The 24,459-nt window shown below is 37.0% G+C and overlaps 1 protein-coding gene across 2 annotated transcripts in view; it reads right to left on the minus strand.

Moving 5' to 3' along the window:
• Positions 1-24,459, minus strand: part of nAChRalpha1 (nicotinic acetylcholine receptor alpha1) — a 778,319-nt gene that overhangs the window by 545,327 nt on the left and 208,533 nt on the right. The window lies entirely within an intron of this gene.

Below are 24,459 nucleotides of genomic sequence, written 5' to 3' on the forward strand. Positions count from 1 at the left end.
AGGGTCCTTAATAATAATAATAATAATAATAATAATAATAATAATAATAATAATAATAATAATAATAATAATAATGTGAAGATATGTGCATTTGGACACATAATGAATCATTTTATTTCGGACTTTGGGACATTTTATTTTAAAACTCTATGCAGTAAAAAGGATCATCGTACATTTAAAGTTGAATCACTTTTCATTTTTTTCTAAGTTCATTTACTTTTCTTATAAGGAAATTTTCTTGCCGTTTGTTAATTCCTTCAACACATGTAATTTCTTAATCAATAAAAACGACAGATTGTTTCGCTGTCAGCATTCCTATCATCACCTCATTTTTGGTTAATCTATGAGCACGCACTTTTCATCGAGACTGAAGAAATAGTGAACGAGCCAGGATATTAACCCAGAAGGGACATCGAAAAAAAAAACATTGAGAGACTTTTCGAAAAGGTAATCCGGATTGTACGAGAGGCGAGTCAACATGTAGGAGCACGAGATACAATTCCGAATTACGAGAAATTTACTTTGTTCTAATCTGGAGAGCACCTTGCCTTAGCAGACGTTATAGCTATTAACTACCATGGACATTCCGTTAAAGAGCGATTTCGATATTGATTAAATTTATTGTTTTCGCAACACTAGTTTTCCTGCGCGGGTTTCGCAGACCCTTAACACACGACTACCTGGACGCCCAGTAGACCAGAGAGAAGGATGGACGGACATCAATCCACTGGAAAAATCGTCGAGGAGGAAATATCGATATTTACTAGTAAGTGTGAGTAGATTAACCAATCCTAAAAGCTACTCCCTTCTCATCCTTTTCAACCCCTTCGACATCACAATGTGTTTCTTTTGTACATGTTTGAGATTATTTGTATGCAACCCAGGTCAGATCCCGTACTTTATGCTCTACCAAATTCAATGTTTGGGTGCAACTCCTGGGTGCAACTTGTCAGCTCTGACATCCTCAATTACACCATTAATTAGTGCATTATCTGAGCTTTCAGACTGACAAGGGGCGACTGCACAACAACACCAATAATAATAATAATAATAATAATAATAATAATAATAATAATAATAATAATAATAATAATAATAATAATAATAATAATAATAATAATAATAATAATAATGATGATGATGATGATGAAAAGATGAAATAATTAACTAACATGGCGCGAGAAATGCTTACTTTAGATACTACAAGCTTAAAAGAATTGAAAATGAGTGGATGTATGATCGTATGACAAACACAAATTCGAGGAAATCTTATCCATTATATCCACTTAAGAAAAGGAGATTCTCAATTCGACCTGGTTATATATATATATATATATATATATTAGGGTAACCCATAAGAAATAATAGCTCAATTGAGTAATATGAAATATAGTCCCAAGCGACCTCAAATTTACAATGCATTTATAATATACAATATGAGACAAATGTCTTTTGTAGGTTTAGAACGGTAGGGGATATAACACCATATCTTGGATAGTAGTAATGGAGATAGAACCGCATCTATTACTTTATAGCACCATCATGGTGTCCATCTTGAAGTACGCTATCTCTTGAATTCAGGTCTAAAATCTTTAATAGGAATGTTTTATGTCACATGTTTTGGGATGCTTACTTTTACCTGATTTAGAAACATTTTAGTAATAAAACTCCAAAAAGCTTCTAAGTCGAAAAATATACTAATATATAAAGGTAACCAAAGTTTAAACCCTTTTTCACCCACCACCTTCGAACATCGATATGTCACCTATGACGTATTTGGAGGATCCCATCAGCATCCAGGACCTTCTGCCAATGTTCTGGAAGATCATGGATTCCATCGCAGTAGAAATTGGTAGGCCGTGAAGCGAAGAAGGTATCAAGTCACCTTCATTTTGCAACTCTACTAGGGATTTGAACTGGCGTCCTCTAAGGTAATTGCCCAAGGAATGAAACAGGTGATAATCGGACTGTGCAATGTCCGGGAAGTATTGCGGATGCAATAGTGTTCCCATCCAAAGCGTAGGATGGTGTCCCGGGTAATCCTAGCCACGTGGGGCTTAGCGCTGTTCTGTCACAGAATTCAGAAGTGTTGGTTCCAAAGTTTTGAGTTTTTCTTGAGCACGGTTCAATTGCTGACAGCACATAGTTGCATTGATGCTCTGACCAGCTGGTAGCAGTTCCCGACGCACGATGCCGCGAGCAGTCCACCAAACACACAGGAGGACATTCTTCTGATGCAGTGCTGGTTTTGGCTGTCTTGGAACAGGTTCATGGAATGCTAACCAATGATGATGGCTTCATAGAGCTTCGTACAGTACCCACTTCTCATACATATCAAAAGCCTGCCCAGAAATGGCTCCTACCTCAGACGAGGCAGCAAAGGAACACAGGTCTCTGCTCGCGTTGCGCTACTGGCCCGGAGTCAAATAATGTGGGACCCATTGACCCAACTTCTAGCGCCTCCCAAGTTGATGGAAATGCTGCCCAATGGTTTCTCCACTCACACTGAATTGTATTTGCAGTTTCTCGCATGGCTCACCACTGTTCGCCTCAATTGCTGCCTGAAGATCCTTTTTGTACATGTTGAAGATCTTTTGTGTTGATCTTCCGACTCGTAGTGCGTCTTCAAGTGTTTCGGCACCGTCTTTAAAGTTGTTAAACCACCGCTGCACTGTCCACGTAGTCATAACACCCTCACCAAAGGCCTGGCAATTCTTCCACTCCGCTGCAGCGGCGTTTGATCCCAGTTGGAACTCATACAGCATACACGCCCTTATGACACTCTATGGAGGTTTCATGTCCACTCTGTCCTTAGGCAAGTTCAAGGTGTAACAGAACTGCCACCAGCAGATAGTATGTTGGATATACCCACACCAACAACTGATTTTCGCGTTATCTACATTCTCTTTCAACTCACGATATAAGGGCCAATGGCTACAGACCTCCGCAAAAAGCGACAGAACTTTCTTGGTTAGTTTGAATGGTAATTTTACAAAGCATTAATTTCTTTGACTTGGCATAGACTTCAAAAACTTTTATAGATAGGAATAATGAATTATTTGTCAGCTTTCCAACGCTCGTTACTATTGTTCTCTGTTTTTCAGTGCTTTTTATTATTTGCTACTTTTATTTAACATTGCTTTTTTCTTTGAAATTTTTATAGTTAAATTATTTGGTAACTATGAACCGTGATTCCTCCCGGAAGTTCAAAAAATCTAGTAATCCTTTAAGATTAAAAAAATTCTTTACATAAATTTCTCATTTAAAATAAGAAGTGGAAAACTGACCCAATATTTTCGATACTTCTTCTTTTAAGAGAAGAAAGAAAGAAAACAATTTCTCTATTTTCTTCAGCTTTATATCGAAGTTGTCTGTCTCAGATTACGGGAAAACGACTGAACCATTTAAAATGAAAATTCTGTCTACTATACTTACTCATATTTACTACATCTCAAACTGTAGAAAGTGTTTACTATGCCTAATATGGTTTAATTGAGAATATTCCCTGACTCTTATGAAGAGGTTACTAAAATGTGGGAGGGAAAAGAAGATTGTCTCTCTGTCCGAATCTGAGAGTGTACGTTAAAAAGAGGGATCTGTCTCGTAACATTACATATACACATACGTTTATGAAAATTGCACTTGTGCTAGGGACTCTCATTTCCGTAACCTCCTCATCATGATTTGGTACTTGAATTGGTCTTGAAATTAACATTCTATCATTCATCCCCCTGATTATAACGGAACAAATGGCCCGAATGAATCCAAATCTTGGGAATATGAATAAGGATGTTGTAGGGAAAAATGATTAAAATTTCAGACAGATAGCGTCCATGTATGACCGGTAGCGCCCTCTCGTCTGTCATCGGAGTGGTACCACACAAGGTCAGTGCATAGTGCAGGGAGATAGTGTGGAAACACGTAGACAAATCTCCGTATGCCTAATTGACGTAAAAGGGCGCAATATACGCAGTTGAGTCAGTTCGAATGGGGCAGAATGATCGGTCAGGAAAAAGCGGGTTTGTCGTAACGCGAAATTGAAGCTTGTATAGGATATACTGCGACGACAATGATGCCTGTGTGGAAGTAGTGAACTGAAGAGAGTCGTACAAAGTCATGAATAAAGACAGGACTACGCAATGTGATCACAGCACGGGATGACAGACAGCTTGTCCGCATAGTCAAAACGGACTGGACATCGATATTCACAGCGTTGGCTCAACACTGGTGCACTATCACGAGTGTTGTCATACCTACTTCGACTTTTCAACGTCGTTTGCTGAAGGCTGGACTAGTAGCTCGCATACCGTTGCGACCGCTCTGTTTGACCAGAAACAACAAAGGCAACAGTCTGACATGGGTACGCGAACCGTCACTGACGTGCTGAATGGCAAAATGTGCTGAGTTTGGATGAATCTCGTTTCAACTTGTCTTGCAGTGATGGCCACGGTATGATGTTACCGTGGCGAGCGCAATCTGTCAGCTTGCAACGCTGAGCGTCGTAGCGGACGAATATGTTGGTTGATGTGGGACGCCATTGGTTACAACATGTGATCGCAACTCATCCGTATCCAGGGCAATCTGAACAGCAACTGGTATATTAGTGATTTTTTAGAACCGAGAGTGATGCCCTACCTACAGATATCTCAAGACGGCATATTTCAGTAGGACAACGCCAAACCACATGTGGCGAGGAATGTGCAAACTTTCTTTGCAGAACACTAGGTCTTACTATTTCCCTGGTCTGCCCGGTCACCTGATATATTGCTCATTTGTGTCTGGGATATGATTGGACACAAACGTCTTCGTCATGGCCCACTGCCGGAAGTGTGGATGCCTCGTGAACTCGCGTACAAACCACATAGTAGAATTTCCCTCAATAAGATATCCAGCACCTTCTTGATTCCATACCACGACATATAGAGACGCTGATATAAGCACATGGTGGATTCACACGATACTGATATTTCAAGGTCACAGATGATGTACAGTTCTGTAATTCTAATCATTTGTGTCTGGTCATGTTCCTAATCTCTGGAATAAATTTCATTGTTCTACCATAGCTCCTTTTGTATGTTTCATTAACAAAAATGTATTTTTGCTGAGACTAAAAATCTGCCACTATAATGGAGGAGCCAATTATTGAGGGAGAATTAACTGTATATGTTATTTTAATATATTTAAACATTCAGCGATATTTTGCAAATTATACACTGAAGAAATCAGTATGGCAAGTACTCGTTCCGCGAGGTTTTGAACGGCGAGGATTTCGTTAGGCGTGATGTGAGATTGTGGCTAAGTCTCATATTGGTCTTCGATGTTTTGTGCAGAGAGGCGACGGTCAGGAGTGATTGTCACCCGCGAGATTCTGGCTGCGAAGTTTCAGTCACAAGGCTTTGCACCCAAACCTTATTTCTGTCTTCGTTTCTTTATTTTTATCCCTCGCAATGATAAACAGGGTGTTTCAAAACAACACCGAAAACGTTTGGGAGGTGATTCCTGACGCCAAAATAAGAGAAAAAGTATAGACCAATCTGTATGCACAAATGCTTTATTTCGTATTGTAGGTTGCCGAAAGCATCAAAAAATGAACTTTAAAGGTCCATAGCTCCAATACTATAGAACCTACCATACTCCGGTCAAGACTTTACTTAGGAGCTAGTATATGCCCTATCTATATATCCATGTTTCAGAATCCTGGGGTACTTCCACAACAGTTTTTTAGAGGTAGTTGGTGAGTATTTCAAGTTATATACCCGTAGCCAAACTGCCTCTATAAAAATTGTCGCGTGAGTATCTTAGGATTCTGAAACATGTATTTTTAGATAGCGCACATATTAGTTTCTAAGTGAGGCCTTGAGCCGACTACGGTAGGTCTCGTAGTACTGGAGCTAGCTTCAAAGTTCATTTTTTCATGTTTTTGGCAGCCTATAACTCGGAAAGGAAGTATTTGTGCACCCAAAGTGGTGTATACTTTTCGTCTTACCTTAGTGTCAGGAATCACCTCCCAAACGTTGACGAGTTGTTTTCAAACGTCCTGTATAGAACTTGCCAAGGACAAGAATCAAAGAACCCATATCCGTTCTCTTGTTCTAGTGATTTTCACATTTAGTTACTTTCTGCTGTAAAGAATATCTCCTGTGCTTTCATATCACATTTTTATTTGAGTAGAGAGAAAACACGCAGATGATGCCAAGTAACTCATTTAAAAGCAGGCCAGGAGAAAAAGAAGTTTAGGGGCACTTACTCCTATAGTTTTTTGTGCTCTTTCAAATCATACTGAATAATTATAATAAAAAATAGTGCACCCTTGCAGATGGCTTGTTTATAAAATTATTTATGGATATTATTCAGGAATGAAAGATATTTTATTTAAAAATTAGTATTACGCTAAGAAGAAGAAGTAGCAGCCTTAAATATGGGAGACATATAGTTCAAGGAACAAGTGTAAAAGAACTACAGTCACTGGTCTATATAATCCCATAGTATACGCTTATTGCCTCAAAAAGAATTCTGAAAAACAATATTATTTTCAGACTTTAATACTGACTTTAAAAATCTCAATGTAATGTTTTCGTTGTCTGAGGAGGCTACAAGAAGTGATAGTGATTTATAACCGACGAATAATAACAGACGTATGCAAAGTAAATATTCTTGTAATGAAGCTAATTACTCGGTTTTTCTAATGATGGTATCTCTAATCCAAATATTGTTTATAATAAGTCAAAATTCTGTGATTTCAGTATTTCTTATAAGAAATATTTTTCAGAACTTCAAGGAAAGGAATTGTCTGTGCTCCACCTATCTGCGTTAAGGTATGTAGGCTAGAACATACTTTACAGCAGAATAGTCAGACAACACTCATTTAATTGGAACATGTGAAGACAGTGCTTATTAACATTTGTGCCTTTACCATGATGATGTTTGTAGTTATGCATGTTTCGGTACGGATGGCGAGCAAAAGAGCACATTTACATCCTATCTTTAAGCATCCTTGAAGAATACTACTGAAGTATATACAAACTTGAATAGTTGAAAGGCTGGAGTGGTTCAGCTTTAGTGGTTTAGCCTACTTTACCTAATCAAGAGGCATGTTCACGCTTGTGTGCATAAGTAAGGAAAATTGTTGAAGCTTGTCTCTATAGAAACTCGTAATTCTCACGCAGAACAGTTATAACAACAAGTTATAGCCGCTACATTTCCGGATGTGGGTAGAAGTGCAATATTGAAAATAGCAATGTACGAGGATAGTCCTAAAAGTAAGGTATCGAAAATGCTTGAGACGCAGGTAAAACTCTTCATACAGTTGTTGGTAACATTGTTGTTTGTTGTTTCCCCTAGTCCCAAACAAGCCTGATGTCACTGAGACACTCAGCTTTAGCTTGACACCAGTTTATAATGAAGTTCCCACATGATGCTACCACCAAGTGTGAAGCTGGAGCAGTTATTTGATTTTTAAGTGCAAAAGGCGTTAAACCGATTGCAATTCATTGCAAATTGATGGAGTGAATGGTGAATCGTGCATGGATGTCAAAAAGGCCCAAGGGTGTGGAGAATTTGCAGCTGGTCGTACAGAAATTCACGATGAAGAAACGAGGGGAAGACCATCGATTTCCGACGAGACACTTGCGAAGATTGAACAAACGTGTGGCTAGCTCCTGTTTCGTAAGTTGAAAAACTATTTGGAAGAACGTATTTAAGCAACGACAAGGTGAATGATGAGGTTCAACGCTTCATCAAATTCATGATGGTGAACTGGTATGATATGAACACAAAAAAACTGTTACAAGATCTACAAAATAGGTAACTTGACTATTTTACCGAGATCCGCCACCGACTGGACATTTTCCTGATAGACCCGAGCTTTCGGATATTCCGCAGCCAGAAGTCACATGGATTTAGATCAGGGAATCTTGCTGGCTACGCATCTGGAAAACCTCGGTGGATAATGCCATCCGCAGTGAAGGTTCTACGAAGCAGATCTTTCACGTGGAGATCGACGTGCGGTGTTGCCCCCTCTTGCATGAAAATAATCGTCTCCGCTTTCGTGCCTGTAAAGAAGGAATCATATGTCGCGCTTAGAGATCCCTATAACATACCAATGTCACGGTACAAGTAACAACTCCTTGGGATCTCGTCTGCTCAATGAAATACTGGTCAATAATGAAAGTTTCTGTGAATCCAGACCACATAATCATGTACGCAAAGTGTAGTGGTAATTCCTACTCGACATGCGGATTATCCCAGTCCCAAACCTTACAATGTTGCATGTTTACTGCCCCTACTAGTATAAAATACGCCTCATTAGTCAACAGCATACCCGACGGCCACGTCATCCACTTTCATTCGTGCAAAAAACCGAAGGGCAAACTCAATACATTGCGACGGATCTTGGGGGTTTCATTTGCTCTACTGTGTGAATACTTTAAAGACAGCTGCGCAAAATGTCCCTAAGAATTTTCCACACTGTTGACGATGGAATGGCAAATTCCCTTGATACAACCCGAGCATTGGTAGCGGAACATAGAGCATGTGATATGTGGTCCATAACAGCCACAGCAACCTAGTGAACAACCTCCGTTGGAATGGGTTGTCTTCCTCTTCCTTGAGCCACACGCCACTCACCCGCAGTCTCGAAGTTCAGTTTCAGCTTTTCAAAGCTGTTTCTTTATAGCGGTCCTCTTCTTATTCCTTTCAGATTCCAATATTCCCTCAATGCTGCACTGTAATTGCTCCTTGGGCCGCGGTGGCTCAGTGGTAGAGTGTTCATCTGTGGTGCATGGGATCCTTGGTTTGATCCTAGTTTGCGCCAAGTGAGCTTTGTGGTGAACAAACACAATGTGCGTCGGTTTTCTCAGGGTTCTCCTGTTTCCTTCCACTGTTTTCATTCCACCATGTCATTCATTTCTTATCATCACTGTCTCTTTTAGCCTAGCCGGCACTATTGTGGGACGTAAAACTGTAAGATTGTAGTTGCTCCCGTTCTGATAGACAAATTTTACTAACAGTGCATAGTCTCTCTTATCAATAGCCATGGTACTCTTCACGCGATCGTGTGTATACAGTGTCAGCTCGCGTGCGTTAACGACATGTAAATTGTCACATTTTTCCCTCGTGGCAGAAAGTTGAAATAATATATTTTCCAGCATAACTCCTTCCGCATGGTATCATTAGCAAATTTACCAAATTTCAACGTAATACGTTGATTGTAGCCCGCAATGGACCGCTGTGAAGAGCCGCACTTTAATTGTAATCACCTTGTATTTTACTCGTGAATCCGTGACTGCGGGCTCTCTGCCAACACTTGTTCTAATACGTCATTCCTACTCCTCTTTCGTCGTTATAACTCTCTCTGCTTTCCTCAAAATGTAAACCGTGCTCCTCAAGTTGGAAATAACTGTTTTAGAATAATGAATGCTATAATAACAGTGTTTCTTTCAAACATTTTTTTCTGTGGCACTACCTCCCGGAACTCTGAGAGTGCCACCCTGAGGAGACCAAAATAATGCCACTATAATATAAACATAAACAGAATAGTACCGTATGAAAATGATATGTGCCTCCCCGGAATAGTTTCTTCCGGAAAAAAACTGTATAAGAAATAAATAATGGCATTGAAATAAACTGTGAAAGTTCAAGTCTTACCACCCATACTCTGAAGGGTATTCGAACAACACATGACAGGCAAGTTTATGATCATTAATCTTAGACTATTCGACCATATCAACTGGTGGCTTTAGTTTCATTTTGTCGGTAGTCAATCCCGCATCATTCACTTGAGGTGGAAGGAAGGTTTCGATTCGATCTCACATTAAAAGTTTTTAAGTTTGAGTAAATTTGATTTGATTTTCAGTTTAGCATCCTGTTCAGCAATTTTTAGTTGCACATCCCACGATTATGCCCTTTAAGCTAAAGAAGGCGGATGATCAATGAAAGTGAACGATTACTAAGCAATTGTTGGATTGAGATACTCGAAGAAACCCTGAGAAAACACACGTGCACGATGTTGTCTACTAGAAAGTGTGGTGGTCGGAGACGGAGCAGAGATCCTCCCACTGAAGGTAAGCACTATAGCATTGAGTCGCTGTGTCTTCCGGCTAAAGGAGAAGAGATGAAGTCCAAATGAATATAGGATAAAGAGCGAAATAAAAATATGAGATGAAACATGATAATCCTGAGAAAGCCTACACATGTAATTTTGTCCCTACAAACTCAAATGTCCTATGAATGTGCCAGGAAGACCCCACACAGAAAGTAAATGTATAACCACTGAGCCTTCATACAATATTCTCAAATGTGCTGTAAAAATAATCAATTTTTGAAAATTCACACTCAAAGAGGGATTGAGATAAAGTGGGAATACGTAAAAAAATTAAATTGCTAAATGATAATGAAAGAGAATTGAAGAATAAAGAAACTAAAGATAGTACAAAGAAATAAAAGATGGGGAAATTAAAATAAAACTTCTCGACAGTTTCAAGCGACGAAAGGAGAGAAGAATGGTGATCGTGGATAAATCGTGTTCGAGACTTCAATGGATTTATTCGTTACATGGGCAAACATAACGAAAAAAAAAAAAAGATTTTTCGACATCTGTTTGTCTGTTCGTCCTTTCATCCTCATGTACACTCACCTAGAAGCAATCGTTCAACATATCGAGACTGAATTCCAAAATTGAGGTTTTCAATTTGATTCTACAGGTTACCTGTTCTGAATTTTCTTTCTATCTCTAAAAATAAGGGTAGGTTACTGAAGGGTAAAACTCAAAATTAGCTATTTTCTCTAAAACAGCTCAAACAATTTTGTTTATATTTCATAAATCATCTTTCCAATAACAACCCCATTCTGAGGTATAAATCATTTCTCTGGAAAAATCAAGGTTTAGATTACACTTAGGGTGAGCTCTTTTTACGGACGATTTTCTATAAACGACTCAAGTAATTTTGTTTGTATTTCTTAATTAAATTTCATTAATAACATGATAACTCATTTTTTATTTTAAAAAAGCGTGGCCCGGAAGTGGGCGTACCCTTAATTGGTGTTTTCTGACGGATTTGGTTTTACCCACATATGTTTGGTAACATTGTTTGGCATTGTCTGGTAAAATTGCTTGGCATTGTCTGGCAACATTGCTATCCATGTTTATTTGTTTTCTGCTTGGTAACAGTTATTTGCAGTAAAGTTGGAGTAATCAGCAATATGTGATCAAAGTTCATATAACATTGACATGGATGGTGATCATATCGATGTTTATGACTTAATACTCTTAAGACTTCAAGGTAACTGCGTACAGAGATTCTACCATAACTAACACTATATTGTTGAAACTAAATGGGGGTACGCCCACTTCCGGACCACCTTGTATGTGCAAGCAGTAGTTTATTCTTGGAGATAAGTTCTTTTTCGGACGACTATATCTCAAAAACGACTCTGGTAATTTTGTTTTTATTAAATAAATATTTTATTAATAACTCTATAATGTTGCATCAACTACTCTCTACGAATAGTTTATTCTAGGAGCGAGTTTGTTTTAAGACTACTTTCTTAACAACGACTTATGCGATTTTGTTAACATTTTATAATTAAATATGTCATTAGCATTGCTTAAATAAGTTAAATCAGAATATCCACAAGGGGTAGTTTACTCGGTTTTGTGCTGATTCCCATGGGTGCTGATTGCCACGAGTGGCGATGATTACCCTTGTCAAGGTGCTGATGGCCACGACGGCGTGCCGACTGCCACGAGTCTGAGAGAAACTGTATTTGGAAAGTGACATACGTAGTTCATGCTGACAGCTGACATAGGGAGTTCAAGTGAGAACACATCAACCGTAAAAATTTTGTATGTACTGCTCCCTGACAAACCTGAAAGTACATACAGAGACTTGTTTACGTTTATTAGAAGTTGGTCTGAACAACATGATCCTAGTGTGCTGAAAGTGGACTTAGAAATTGAAGCTATCAATGCATTAAATTCTGTATTTCCAACAGAGGTATCTGGTTGCAACTTTCACTTTAAGTAAAGCATTTAGCAGAAAGTGCAGGATATAGGTTTGGTGAGGACTACCTGCACAATGAAGAAGTACGCCTCCACATTCATATGTGTGCATCGCTATCACTTACACCTATTGAATTTCTTGATGATGATTGGTTGCTTATCATGGAGCAGTGCCCACGAGAAGAAAAGTTGAAACCTTTAATGATTACTTCACGCAGCAATGGCTAGAGAACCTTAACATTGGTGTCAAGACTTGGAACTGGAGCGGCCAGAGGTACCGCACGAATAATGGTATGGAAGGATGGCACCATCCGTTAAACAATGCAATTTCCAAGAACTCCCCACATGTGTTTACACTACTCAAGATCCTAAAGAAAGACGCAACATCAAATTATTTTACTTACAGTAGACTTAAATTACAAGTTTCAGAAGAAGAAGAAGAAGAAGAAGAAGCTAGCATACAAAAGAGTTGACGATAGGATCCAAGTAATTCTACAAGATTTGCGAATCGATGGTGACTTGAGAAAATTGCTTCGAAGTTTGGGCTACATACATAACCTAAGTAAGTAAATATTAGATACATTATTGTAATGACTTTTTCCTTTTTTACTTGACGACATGTGTACTGAAATAAGTGGGCTGGACGTCGTGCGTACTGAAGGAGGCAAGTGACAAGATTCCTATCGAAGCCACCTGAAAGTATGGATTAAATGTAGTGTGTTAAGGTTCATCACGTTTCTTGGCGTCCGGCAATATTACGTCTAGCAACTTTCTCGCAGGTTCGTGGCAATTAGCATGCAGTCTTGACAATTAGCACCTTGATATGAGCAATTAGAGCAAATCGTGGTAATCAGCACCCCTCCTTTTACTCTTGGGGTTAGTATTTTTCTTTTTTCTTTTTTTTTTTTTTTTACAGTTTCCGGGATTATTTCTTTGATTTTATTATTTTGCGTTCAAACTTGAACGACCAACTGAAAAAAAACTGACAAATGAAGATAAATAAGAAGAAAAAATGAAAGTGATAAAGTGCACAAGAGCAGGACAGGAAGGGGCAAACGTATGGCTAGATGGAGAGAAAATCGAAGACGTTAAGACGTTCCCCTATTTAGGAAGTCTAATATCCTCTGTCGGAAGAACTGAAAAAGACGTAAGTTCAAGAATAGCACAGGCTAAACAAGTAGGAAAAGAGGACTACTAACATCAAGAAATGTGTCGCTGGACGTTCGTAAACGATTTATTAAGACACTGATATGGAGCGTGGTGCTGTACGGATCACAGACTTGGATATTGAGAAAAGCTGAAATATCCAAGATGGAAGCATTTGGAATGCGGTGTTAGCGCAAAATGCTGCGCATATCATGGACCGAAAGGAAAAGGAATGAAGACGTACTAAAGGGAGCAAATGAAGGACGACAGATCATGAAGATAATAGGAAAAAGAAGAAACAGCATGCTTGGCCATCTCTTTCGACATTCCGATTCGGATCACTGTGCTGATAGAGAGGAAGGCAGAAGGAAAACCTGGAAGAGGAAGACCAGGGATACAATATCTAGATGCAGTTCCGAAGAAGAGGCGTTATCAAAGTATAAAACAGGTCTCCCAAGCGAGAAAAAAGTTTTAAAATGTCCATGTTGTCCACCAACCTATGGTTGAAGTGAACAAGAAGAAAACATACAAATATTTCATTAATAACCGTAGCATATGGCATAGGTCATTTTCTTATGGGGAAACTTACAAGGGGTACACTGAGAAAAATCCATTCTCCGGACAGCGGTAAATCGTACAAATATACGGAATGTTCTTGCTTTCTACAGAAATCAGTACGGAGCATACGTTATCCGTATGCTATGTTGGCACTGTCCTTAGATGTTACATCATTCCGTTGCAGAATGTCATTTACATAACAGTCTTCCTTATATTACAAATTACATACATATATATATATATATATATATATATATATATATATATATATATATATATATATATATATATATATATATATATGTTACGTTCGTCAGCTATATGTTATATACGTCCATTTGTATGTGAGATCCTGACCTGCCTATATTGTTTCATACAGAAAGTACGACCAGATGGAATACTTATACAGAAAGTATTATAAAACATGCGTTTTCAGTTATACGTTTGCTGTACGTTAAGCCCAAGAAATACAGGATTTACAAATGTAACCTACGATTTTACGTACGCCACATACAATTTTTCTCTCAGTGTAGTTTACTTTTGAGAGTGAGTTTTCTTTGGGCCAAATTTTCCGAAAACGCTTATGATTTTGTTTGTATTTCACAAGGTAATGTTTCATTAATAACTGTCGCACATGATTTAATTTAAGGAATTAGGAGAAGAAAGTTTAGTGTAGTGTCTCGGATCTTTTATTTTTATTTTGGAGTTCTATCCTGTCTAAAAGACAATGCTGCATAGATTAAAATTATTAGTCATAGCACGTACCTACCCTTCTTTCTTTGCATCGTAATGTCGAGAAAATAAAGCATTGAATAAACTTGAAATGTATTAAAATTTATTTCAAACAATGTAAATGGTATATTTATTTATGTTATTTGAAACAAAAGTGTAATAGAAGCTTTCGATTAACTCTGTCCGAAGAAAATTCATCCTACCATAGCCGTTCGTGGTATTCTTCATAAAGGAGTCTATTATGCCATATTCTCTGGTTAACAAAAATACTTGTGACACAGAATATCGAGAAAATTATTAGTTATTTTCCACGATTATAAGATTTCTCACATAGGCGTAGCCACGGGATGTTCCGGGGGATACCTCTGCATGCCCTACTAAAATGGTTCGATTCTTGTTTCTTCAATTGAAATGAATTCTAAACTTTTCTTGTCAGAATTCTTGAATGTATTATAATAACATTTTATCTGCTTTCTATGCACTAAAATCCCAATAACATGAGCATGTAAGAATGTTGTAGTGAGAGGGTGACTAGGCTTTAATTACGATTATGCACATCCAAATTGAAAATTTTGGCTCCGCTTGAAAGTAGTTGTTGAACACAAACAAACGTTTTATGCACCGAAACAAGGTTCGTTCGGCAGCCCTATTTTCTTTTCCTTCTCGTTTACCGTCCATGGCATAATGAAGAAACACGGAATTATATGTTCCGCTGGATTTCCATAAATAATGATTGCATATATTAGGCACCTCATATGTTGATTTTTAGACGCCTGTTTAAACACGTGCCCTACTTGCTCCTCTCTAGTTACGGTCCTGTCCCTGCGTTGCGTTTGAACAGCCTGCTGAACCAGAAACGTTGCTTTCTTATTTAACATAGGGCACTTTAATAGTGTGGAGGCCGAACGCCTGGAGTGATTAAAAAAAACACTGTGTTAGAATGAAAACCACTTTTCTCAACACTATTCTCTTTCCATTTTTTCGTATCTTGCTCAGGATGAAATTGACCTGTGATACCCTACTTTTGATACACCCGGTATGTTGAAAACCAGTGGATAGGAAATTTCCAGCATTTCAGAAAATAGGTGTTGTGTTTGTTACTAAGTTTGGAAGTTAGTAAACTCCTCATTTAATTACATATACATTAAAAGATCATGCTTTCACGTAAAGTATAGGAAGTGAAAATCATGCCTAGCTCTGTGCACCAAGAGTTACCAATGCTCTTCTCTACTTACTATAAGAGTAAAAGTAAACGTATGAGGTAAACAAAGAGCGTCATACGACTTCTCATACATAATATAACATATAAACGTAAGTAGCGAAAACGCGGAAAAGTGCAGTGCTAGACATGAGAGCATTTGCAACTTCCTTGTTAGGTGCATTGTGATACACGAGTATGCACTTTGCAACTTCTCTCTCCTGGTGACAGTAAACACACTTAATCCCACGACACACGACAATTGTGCAAACTTTGACACCAAGGAATAGAAACTTTGAATAAAAATGTTATCATGGGGATAGATGACCTAACTATGCATTTCAACACCACCACAACTTTACATTACAAGCTCCAATTGGTATCTTTATGCAGACATGAAACATAGGATTGCTTTAGAAATGTTTTGTGACAAGATGGCTTTGTTGTATCTTTGCAGATAAATTATATTTGATGCAATTGGACAAAATACACTTAGCAATCCATGTTAGGTGTAACCATAAGCATCTAATCCGTGTCAGGGAAGGGCAAAGCAGGATAATGTGGGACTGCGTCCGTAGGAGAACAAACTCTTTAACGAGGGTAGGTATGCCCACAAAGGAATTTTTCTTTGTTTCGTCCTTTGGGGACCTGAAATGAAAAACATCCCAAGTCCACCTTTTTGGTATTTTGATTTTTTTTCTTTGGCATTCATTGGCATCTACATATATATTTCAAGAGCTAATCACTTGCATAATATTATACTCTAAGCCAACCTCAAAATCTTATTTCTAGACTTTCAGAAGCCAAAGTTAGTTGCCTCTCAGACATTTAATAACAACATTATTGGGCTCTTTCGCCCGCGTTTCGAAGTCAAAGTAGCAATACTTTTTCCTAGCTGTTTGATTTCGGTACATATTTATACGTAATATCACAGCAATCACTGAAGAATATTATAACACAACACAATGGCATCATTTCAGGAGTTTCTTTGGAGGGGGATGGGGTGGATTCCTCCGATGTAAGTAGAGTTCACACATTGAACATGTAGCAGTACTGAACAACACAAACAAATTTCAAATTGCGGCCTTTAATGGACTGAAATAGTGATGTCGTAATTTCCTTTTCGTTACCATGATGATCGCCATGTTTTTGTCTATACAAACGCGTGAAGCGAATAGTGTATTTTAAAGTCTAGTACAAATAAGAACAGCGGCTGTAAATTTATTTACAATTATAAAATGTTTTAACAACTAATAAAGTTGGTGGGAACGGACACAGATTTAGAACATGGAAATGTGTTTAGAAAACTACAAATAAAATCAAAAAAATCATAAAGAAAGACAAACATCTAAGGAACTTATTTCTAAAAGCACCACATCTCTAAGTGATAAGGTAGAAATCAAATAATTAATGTAAACGTCAGTATCATGTGATCCACCTTAAGAAACAATTATACACAGTAACGTGCAGATTGACAAACTGTCAGCACAAGGAAAACTAAAAATATAGATTTTGAAGAGATTTTTTTTAGAACAGTGTTAATTCTATTGGGACATTTACTTTTCTTATGTCCACTCTTAATAATGGAAATCTGAATTATTACAGTACAATAAAAACATCCAATAATGAATAGTTTAGCATATATTCTAAACAACTATAAAACATTAATCCTGTACACGTATGCAATGTTATGATACTTATATTAATGAATCCAAAATTTTCCAGAATTATTTAAGGTTAATACCTGATTATGAACAAGATGAGTACATTTGTTTCCTCTTTTTCTCTTTCTATATCTTTGTTTTTTTTTTAGTTTCGTTGATTAGAAATATTTAAAAACAAACATAAATATTTCATTCACTCTAATGTTTGCATTTCCGAAATATTTCACCACTGTTTTCACTTTGCATTTAAATTATTTAGGTATTTAAGCTACTTGTTGTTTAGAAAATAAAATGGCGATCACCATAGCAACGAAAAAGTTGTGACATCACATTATTTCAGTCTATTGAAACCCATCAAAAGTCCACAGACATATAGCGTTAATAAATGTGTTTCACGCAGTTGGAGATTTAACGAGAGACAAGAAGAAAACATGATTGATAAGACAAACAACAAAATAAAAATCTTCTAGCCAAAAGCATTCAACATTATATGTTTTCTGTCCCTCCTAAAAATACTCCGGTGGAACATTTTTCAATATAGATCTTCATTTCCTAATATAACTATTTGTTCTCGTGGCTGGAAGTTATCATTGTTCCTCTATGCGTAAAGATACTAATTGGAACGGATTTTAGAAAGTTAATAACAACAAATGATGTCCCATAATACTAGTAAAATGTTATTAAGTAAACTAAACGTTAATTCTAAGACTTTTATATGTTTGCAAATAATTCAGTGCTAGACACTTACGGAATCTTTAACTCTGCACTTAGATTTCTAGACTCTATGGCTAAAATAACGACATGGAAACAGTAGTATATGTTAGACGGCATATGGCTTGGTTTCTAAACTTTTTACCTTTTTTATTGTCTCTATTCACTAAAACTCGCTAAACAGTAGCGTAGTAGAGATAGTTCAATATTTCGTGCTTAATTCTTTACACACACAGTGTATACAAAGAATGCAAACGAATTATAACGGTCTTCCAGGAAGATTAACTTTTTCGTATGAAGCACAATGGACAAATAATGAATACAAAATATTTACTGTACACAAACTACATATTTTACTTTTTCACCGGGGGTACAGAGGCTTAGTGCCTCACTTCTAGTACGTGAGGTTTCTGGTTCGATACCAAATCAAGTTCTTGTCAAGTGGACTTTGTGGTGGTCAAAAACCATGTGTGTAGGTTTCCTCAGGTTCTCCACTTTCTTAGTTCCACTATTTCATTCATTACCACCATCACCATCTCTTTACCTCGATATGGTTTGGGTACAAAACCTCGCGGACCAAAACCTCGGCTGACCAAAATCTCGCCTCCCAAAACCTCGCGGGACAAAATCTCGCCTAGCCAAAACCTCGCCTTGCCAAAACCTCGTCTTCCAAAACCTTGCGCCCCAAAATATCGCCATACCCAAAATCTCGCCTGACCAAAACCTCGTTGTAATGGTCTCGCGACACAGAATCTCGCCTGGTCTAAATTAAGCGAGACGTAGTGTCGCTTGGGAAGAAATGTCGTCAGGATAAAACCTCTTCACGACGATTTCTTCAATGTAGACTGTTATATATATTACTGTATGTATATATTTAGTAGTAACACATAATTATATTAAAATAATGACAAGAAAAATTCTAATGCATGCTTTGGAAATATATATATATATATATATATATATATATATATATATATATAAATTAAATGACTATGTTTGTTACATTATATCTCTTGAGCCATCCTACCGATCTCAATCAAATTTTCAACATAGATGAGGTTCGAGCCTAGGATGTCTTTTGTAATTTCACTTTGTCGGCACAACAAAAGGGAGGTGATATATATATATATATATATATATATATATATATATATATATATATATATATATATATATATATCCAGAGCCACAGCTAGAGATTTCGGCACCCGGGGCGAGGTAGAATTCGGCGCCGCTATTCTCACCACACCAAGCTCTTCTTGTTTTCTTTTTACTTATAAGAAAAGCAGCAGATATTTTATACTACACTTAATTTTTATTAAGCTGCAGGCAAGATTTTGGCCCACAAGGTTTTGGCGGCGAGGTTTTGGCCACGTGATGTTTTGGGTGGCGAGGTTTTGGCCCGGCGAAGTTTTGGCAACGCGAGGTTTTGGCCCGGCGAGATTTTGTCCCGCGAGGTTTTTGGCGGCGAGGTTTTGGCCACGCGAGATTTTGGGCGTCGAGGTTTTGGCCACGCGAGATTTTGGGCGGCGAGGTTTCGGCCGCGAGATTTGGTCCTACCTTCCTCGATAAATAATTGCGGGGTGTTAAACTAGAAATTTTATTTCTTTTTACTTTTTAACATATTTGGCATAGGTTTAAGCACTTATCCTAGTGTGATACTGGTTTTTCAAATACATTTTTTGTGGTCTGCTGCCACCAATGTATTCAACCGATATAGTGACAGCTTCTTTGAGATCATCGTGAAAGGAGGAGAGACTGCTTTCCGGAAAGAAAGTCTCTCGAGTTCTGACAAAAAATAACTAAAATAAAATAAAGAAAGCAATTCCCGGGTATCACTACTAGAATGTATGGCAGATCGTTGAATACATAACAGCCAAAACGTTGCAGAGGTACTAGTTTTCTACAACTATGTGAGCGCGATCAATGTCATGGAACAGAACAATATTCAACAAGCTGCATCGTGTTTCGTATAACACGACAGAGACCTTGAAGCATTTAACAGTAGTTTTCTGCATTTAGTATTGCTTTGCGTATCAGAAGTTTATGAGTAACATAAACTGTTGAGGGTTGTTTGGGCTTTTTGGCTTGGAAGACTATCCGATATACTGTCATTCCGAACGTTAATAGGCGATCCATGCCTCACCGACTTTCAAGATATTCTCGAGAAAGTTGTCACCATCCTGATGACACCGGCTGAAAAATGTTAAGGCCGCCGCCTGCACTGGTTTTGTGCTTCTCCATATGCAGTACTGATACCTATCAACAACAGATTTTCTCGTACCAAAGGTGTACTGAAACGATTTTTTTAAGAAAAGATCTTGGAATTTCAAGAAAAAGACACAAGCAGAATTTCTAATGTGAAACGTGAAGCTACATTGCTTCATTAATCTTTAGCTTCATTAATATCTGTCAGAAGCGCGATCAACCGGAACGTTCGCTATCATACAAACTTGTTCTTCGAGCATCAAACTTGATACAGTAATTTCTAACCGATGGTGCAATCATGACGTCCTTACTGTTCACTTCCATTACTTATTCGCTTGTGAATTTCAGTGAGATGAGGTTTATTCCAATTGAAAAATTTTGTCACACTACACACCTCACACTTAACAGGATTCTCAATTTTGTCGCATATGACCATGAGTTACAGCTCATTAGTGTTCACGTACATATGTATGTTGCATAGGGTTACTATACTCGAGGCTCCTGATTATACTCGTACTAAACACAGATCTGAATTTGCTAGATTTTGCTAAATTATGAAGGTTTTCAAATGATCTTTCTGCAATAACTATATACTCAGACTTCCAGTTTCTTCGTTGTTTTAATGAAATGTTCAGGCTTTATTGGACATTATTTTTCCAATTTATTTGTTTCACATCTGAAACATTCCACGGCAAAACACAGTAAAAGGTACTGACCAGTTTTGATACTTCTAACCACTGGCAAAGCGTAATCTCACAAGTAGGGTAGGCCCGATAAACTAATAACATAAATAACATTTAATGTGTCATAAAATGTTTAAAATTAGTCAGAATTTTATATTCCTTATTGAGTTTAAAAAATTACCAAATCTATTGATTTTAAAGAACTTACTTAGCTGTATTTCTAATACCGTTTAGAGTTAAATTTGTGTGCATGTATACATAGTAGTTTTAGTTTGGTTTAATTGAACAAGAAGGAATGAATATTTATATATGCAAAATGTTACAAGTTCACTGAGGCCATCTTCGACAGAGTTGTGTCATGGTTATTAAATGCTTATTTACCAGTAAATGACAAGAGTTGTTCGACGGAAAGTAGTCTATTATTATTATTATTATTATTATTATTATTATTATTATTATTATTATTATTATTATTATTATTATTATTATTATTATTATTATTATTATTAAACAAATATTTACATAAGGAAAAGAAACCATGTTCCATTTAGCTCCACTGCAAATATTTTCAAATGCACTTCATATTTCCTTCTGTCTAGGATTTGCATGGGGGACGAGGGGAATTTCCTTCTCACTTCTGATTTCATTTCCTGCAAATTTGAAAACGGAAGGAGGGAAAAAGGAAATAAATTCTTACATTTACATGTCAAATTTTCTTTAAAGTAAGTTCATCTTCCACTTTAAAGTAAGTAAAATACTGCATTTAATGCATCATGTGATAATGACTCCACTGCAAATGTTAATGCTCAGAAGGCACTTAATTTGAATCAACGCAAGATATTTAATATTGTATTCTATTCAGTGGTATATTTAAGGAGGCGGCTTCCGGGCTAAAGCACTCACTGAAATTTTGTCACAACTATTTATTTTTTATATATTGCAGAATTTTCATTTTTCCAGGAATAAAGTAAGCAAAAACCCTCCAGAAACAAGCAAAGCTAAATTGTAAGTACTCCACTGATTCTATGAAATGGAAAACTCAACTAAAATTACACACAAATATTATTATTTTATCCTGTAGGCAGCCTTTGGTAAATTTATACATATTTAATGTATCAGACATATTCTACAAGCTATTATGAGCCACGCCTTATGTGAAAAAAGAACAGCTCCTCTGAATAACTCGAATGTATACCTAAATTAAGCAAATTGTCACTAATAGAAATACATAATTCTACACAGAAACTTCTCACTCTGTGTTGAGGAAATTATTTTATAACATATTAGTATTAAAAAATGCCTTCAACGCTAAAACTAAACTCCCGGAGGCGAGCCTTAGCACTTTCTCAACATTGTGTGCAATCCGCAGCGATAGTAGCTTCGCTCCCTGAGGAGTATAGCCCGTCCGGCGAGCTGGTGAGGCTCAAATGGAAGGGTCTCCCAGTGATTCCAACCTACTATTTTCTTACCGAAGAAACCGAAATGTTAAAGCATTGACTTCATTTTATAAGAAGATATATATATATATATATATACGGTAGAAAACAGGGTAGGCCCGGCCCGGCCTCAGGGCCTCATAGTACGCTTCGCCACTGCTTCTAACATCACTATCATCCAAAAGGATTCTGCAATTTTAAAAACAGTACGCATACAAAACGAAATTAGGCATTCTTCGAGTGTTGACGCTTTTTCATTATCTCCATATTACAGGCGACGAAGAGGCTTGGTATAAGTAACGTTCATCGGTTTTCACGAGGTATAGGCACATTTTGATTTTCTTTCGCAAAATTCGTTAAAATACATTGTATGCAAGTTTGATTATAATACAACAAGAATTCAATTACCTTGCAATTTATCCTTGTCTTTAATCCCTGAGTTAGAACAAAATACCTATCTATAAAGAAAATGCCTAAAATTTACGGTGAACATGATTTTTAATGTGTAATGATAAAAAGAGCACCATTTCATGCTCTAAAAAAATTATTGCAGCACTGGGACTCCTTCAGTTGCGTGAATTATTCACAAACATGTTCTTTCCTAATAATAATTCACGCAGCTTTAGTACTTGCAGCTATTAGAATAAAATATTCTGCAGAATAAAACTATTTTGTGGTATTTGGAACAAGTTTGAAAAATAGAGATAGTTTAGGCTGATGGGAGTTTTACAACTTACAGATATTTTCAATTATTATCATTATTATTAAATTCAGAAAACTTCGATTATATTGTCTGAAATTGTAATTGATTTTCTAAAAGTTAACTCATATATACATTAGACAATCCCGTGTCTGTGAAGATTGCAGTTGGATTCATACGGCAAAGACATTACTGGTTGGTGTTTTCGTTATCAAGTCTGCTGCGACGTGATTGAGCAGACAGATGTACCTGCCTTTTCTAATTTAATCAACTTACGACCACGGCCCTCGGGTTTAATGAGATTCGAGCTCAAATATTACTTATAAGTATGAGTGAGAACAAATGCTGTAAGTGAATAGCGAGTTAGTGCCTGAGTCTAAGTGAGTGGGAGCCCAATGAGATATATGGACCAGTGATCGAGCTATCGTGAAAGTCGTTGAAGATAACAAGCCTGAGCTCGAACGAAGGAATAAAAAATAAATATCTACCAGTTTGAGATCATTTCTCTTGTGATATTATGGGAAAACATGTTTAACAACAGCTCCATTGGATTCAGTGCACAATGACATTAGAAATTTATCCAAGCATTGGCATGAGCAGTATTTCCTTCTTTTCGCATTAATTTCTGAATGAATTGATCAATTCTGAATGCACGAAGGTATTTCCAAATTTTCCATCCTGACATTGAAATAACGCGCCGCTGGGAACCGTTCATGGTCATTTGTGGCACATAGTTCCATCTATTGAAGTACTCGTGTATCAGATCAAACTGTCTAGCTGCATCAGCTCCTTCAAGGCAGTCATTTGGGCCAGTTTCTGTATATCAGGTTTGCCAACTATACTATAATTTATACTATAATTTAAGTCCTAATGACATATACTATAATGGTCTTGCGATAATATGTGAATATACTTTAATTTTAGAGCGTATACTTTTTTTTCAGTTTTTGTATGTGCAAATAAATTGTAGATATGCATTAAATAATTATTAAACACATACACTGAAGTTTTAAACAATTATTCCCGATAAAATAAATCAATAACAATTTAAGAATTGGCCAATGGCAATCCTGCATCCATACTTTAAATTCAATTACGTTTACGAAAGGAGGAAATATTGTTATTGTTCAGAGTAGTGTTAATAAAAATTTTAATAAGTGGCAAAGACAGTGACGCCGATTTGGAGTTCGAGACAAGTTTCGTGAATTATTGCTTTCTTAGTAACATTATACTTGTTTCTACAATAATTACGTGCACAACTAATACACGCTAATTGTTTGCAATATACGGTAATTTTAAAGACGAAAATTGATAATTTTGTTCTCTGACATTGGCAACTCTGCAGTATATTGAGCTGGCATATTGCATGACAATGCTCCAGTGCACACGGATGTTGTTGCCAACGCTGCAGTGAAAGACTGTGGC

This window comes from Thermobia domestica, chromosome 12 (assembly GCF_964235325.1).
Source record: "Thermobia domestica chromosome 12, izTheDome1.hap1.1, whole genome shotgun sequence".
NCBI classification, from domain to species: domain Eukaryota; kingdom Metazoa; phylum Arthropoda; class Insecta; order Zygentoma; family Lepismatidae; genus Thermobia; species Thermobia domestica.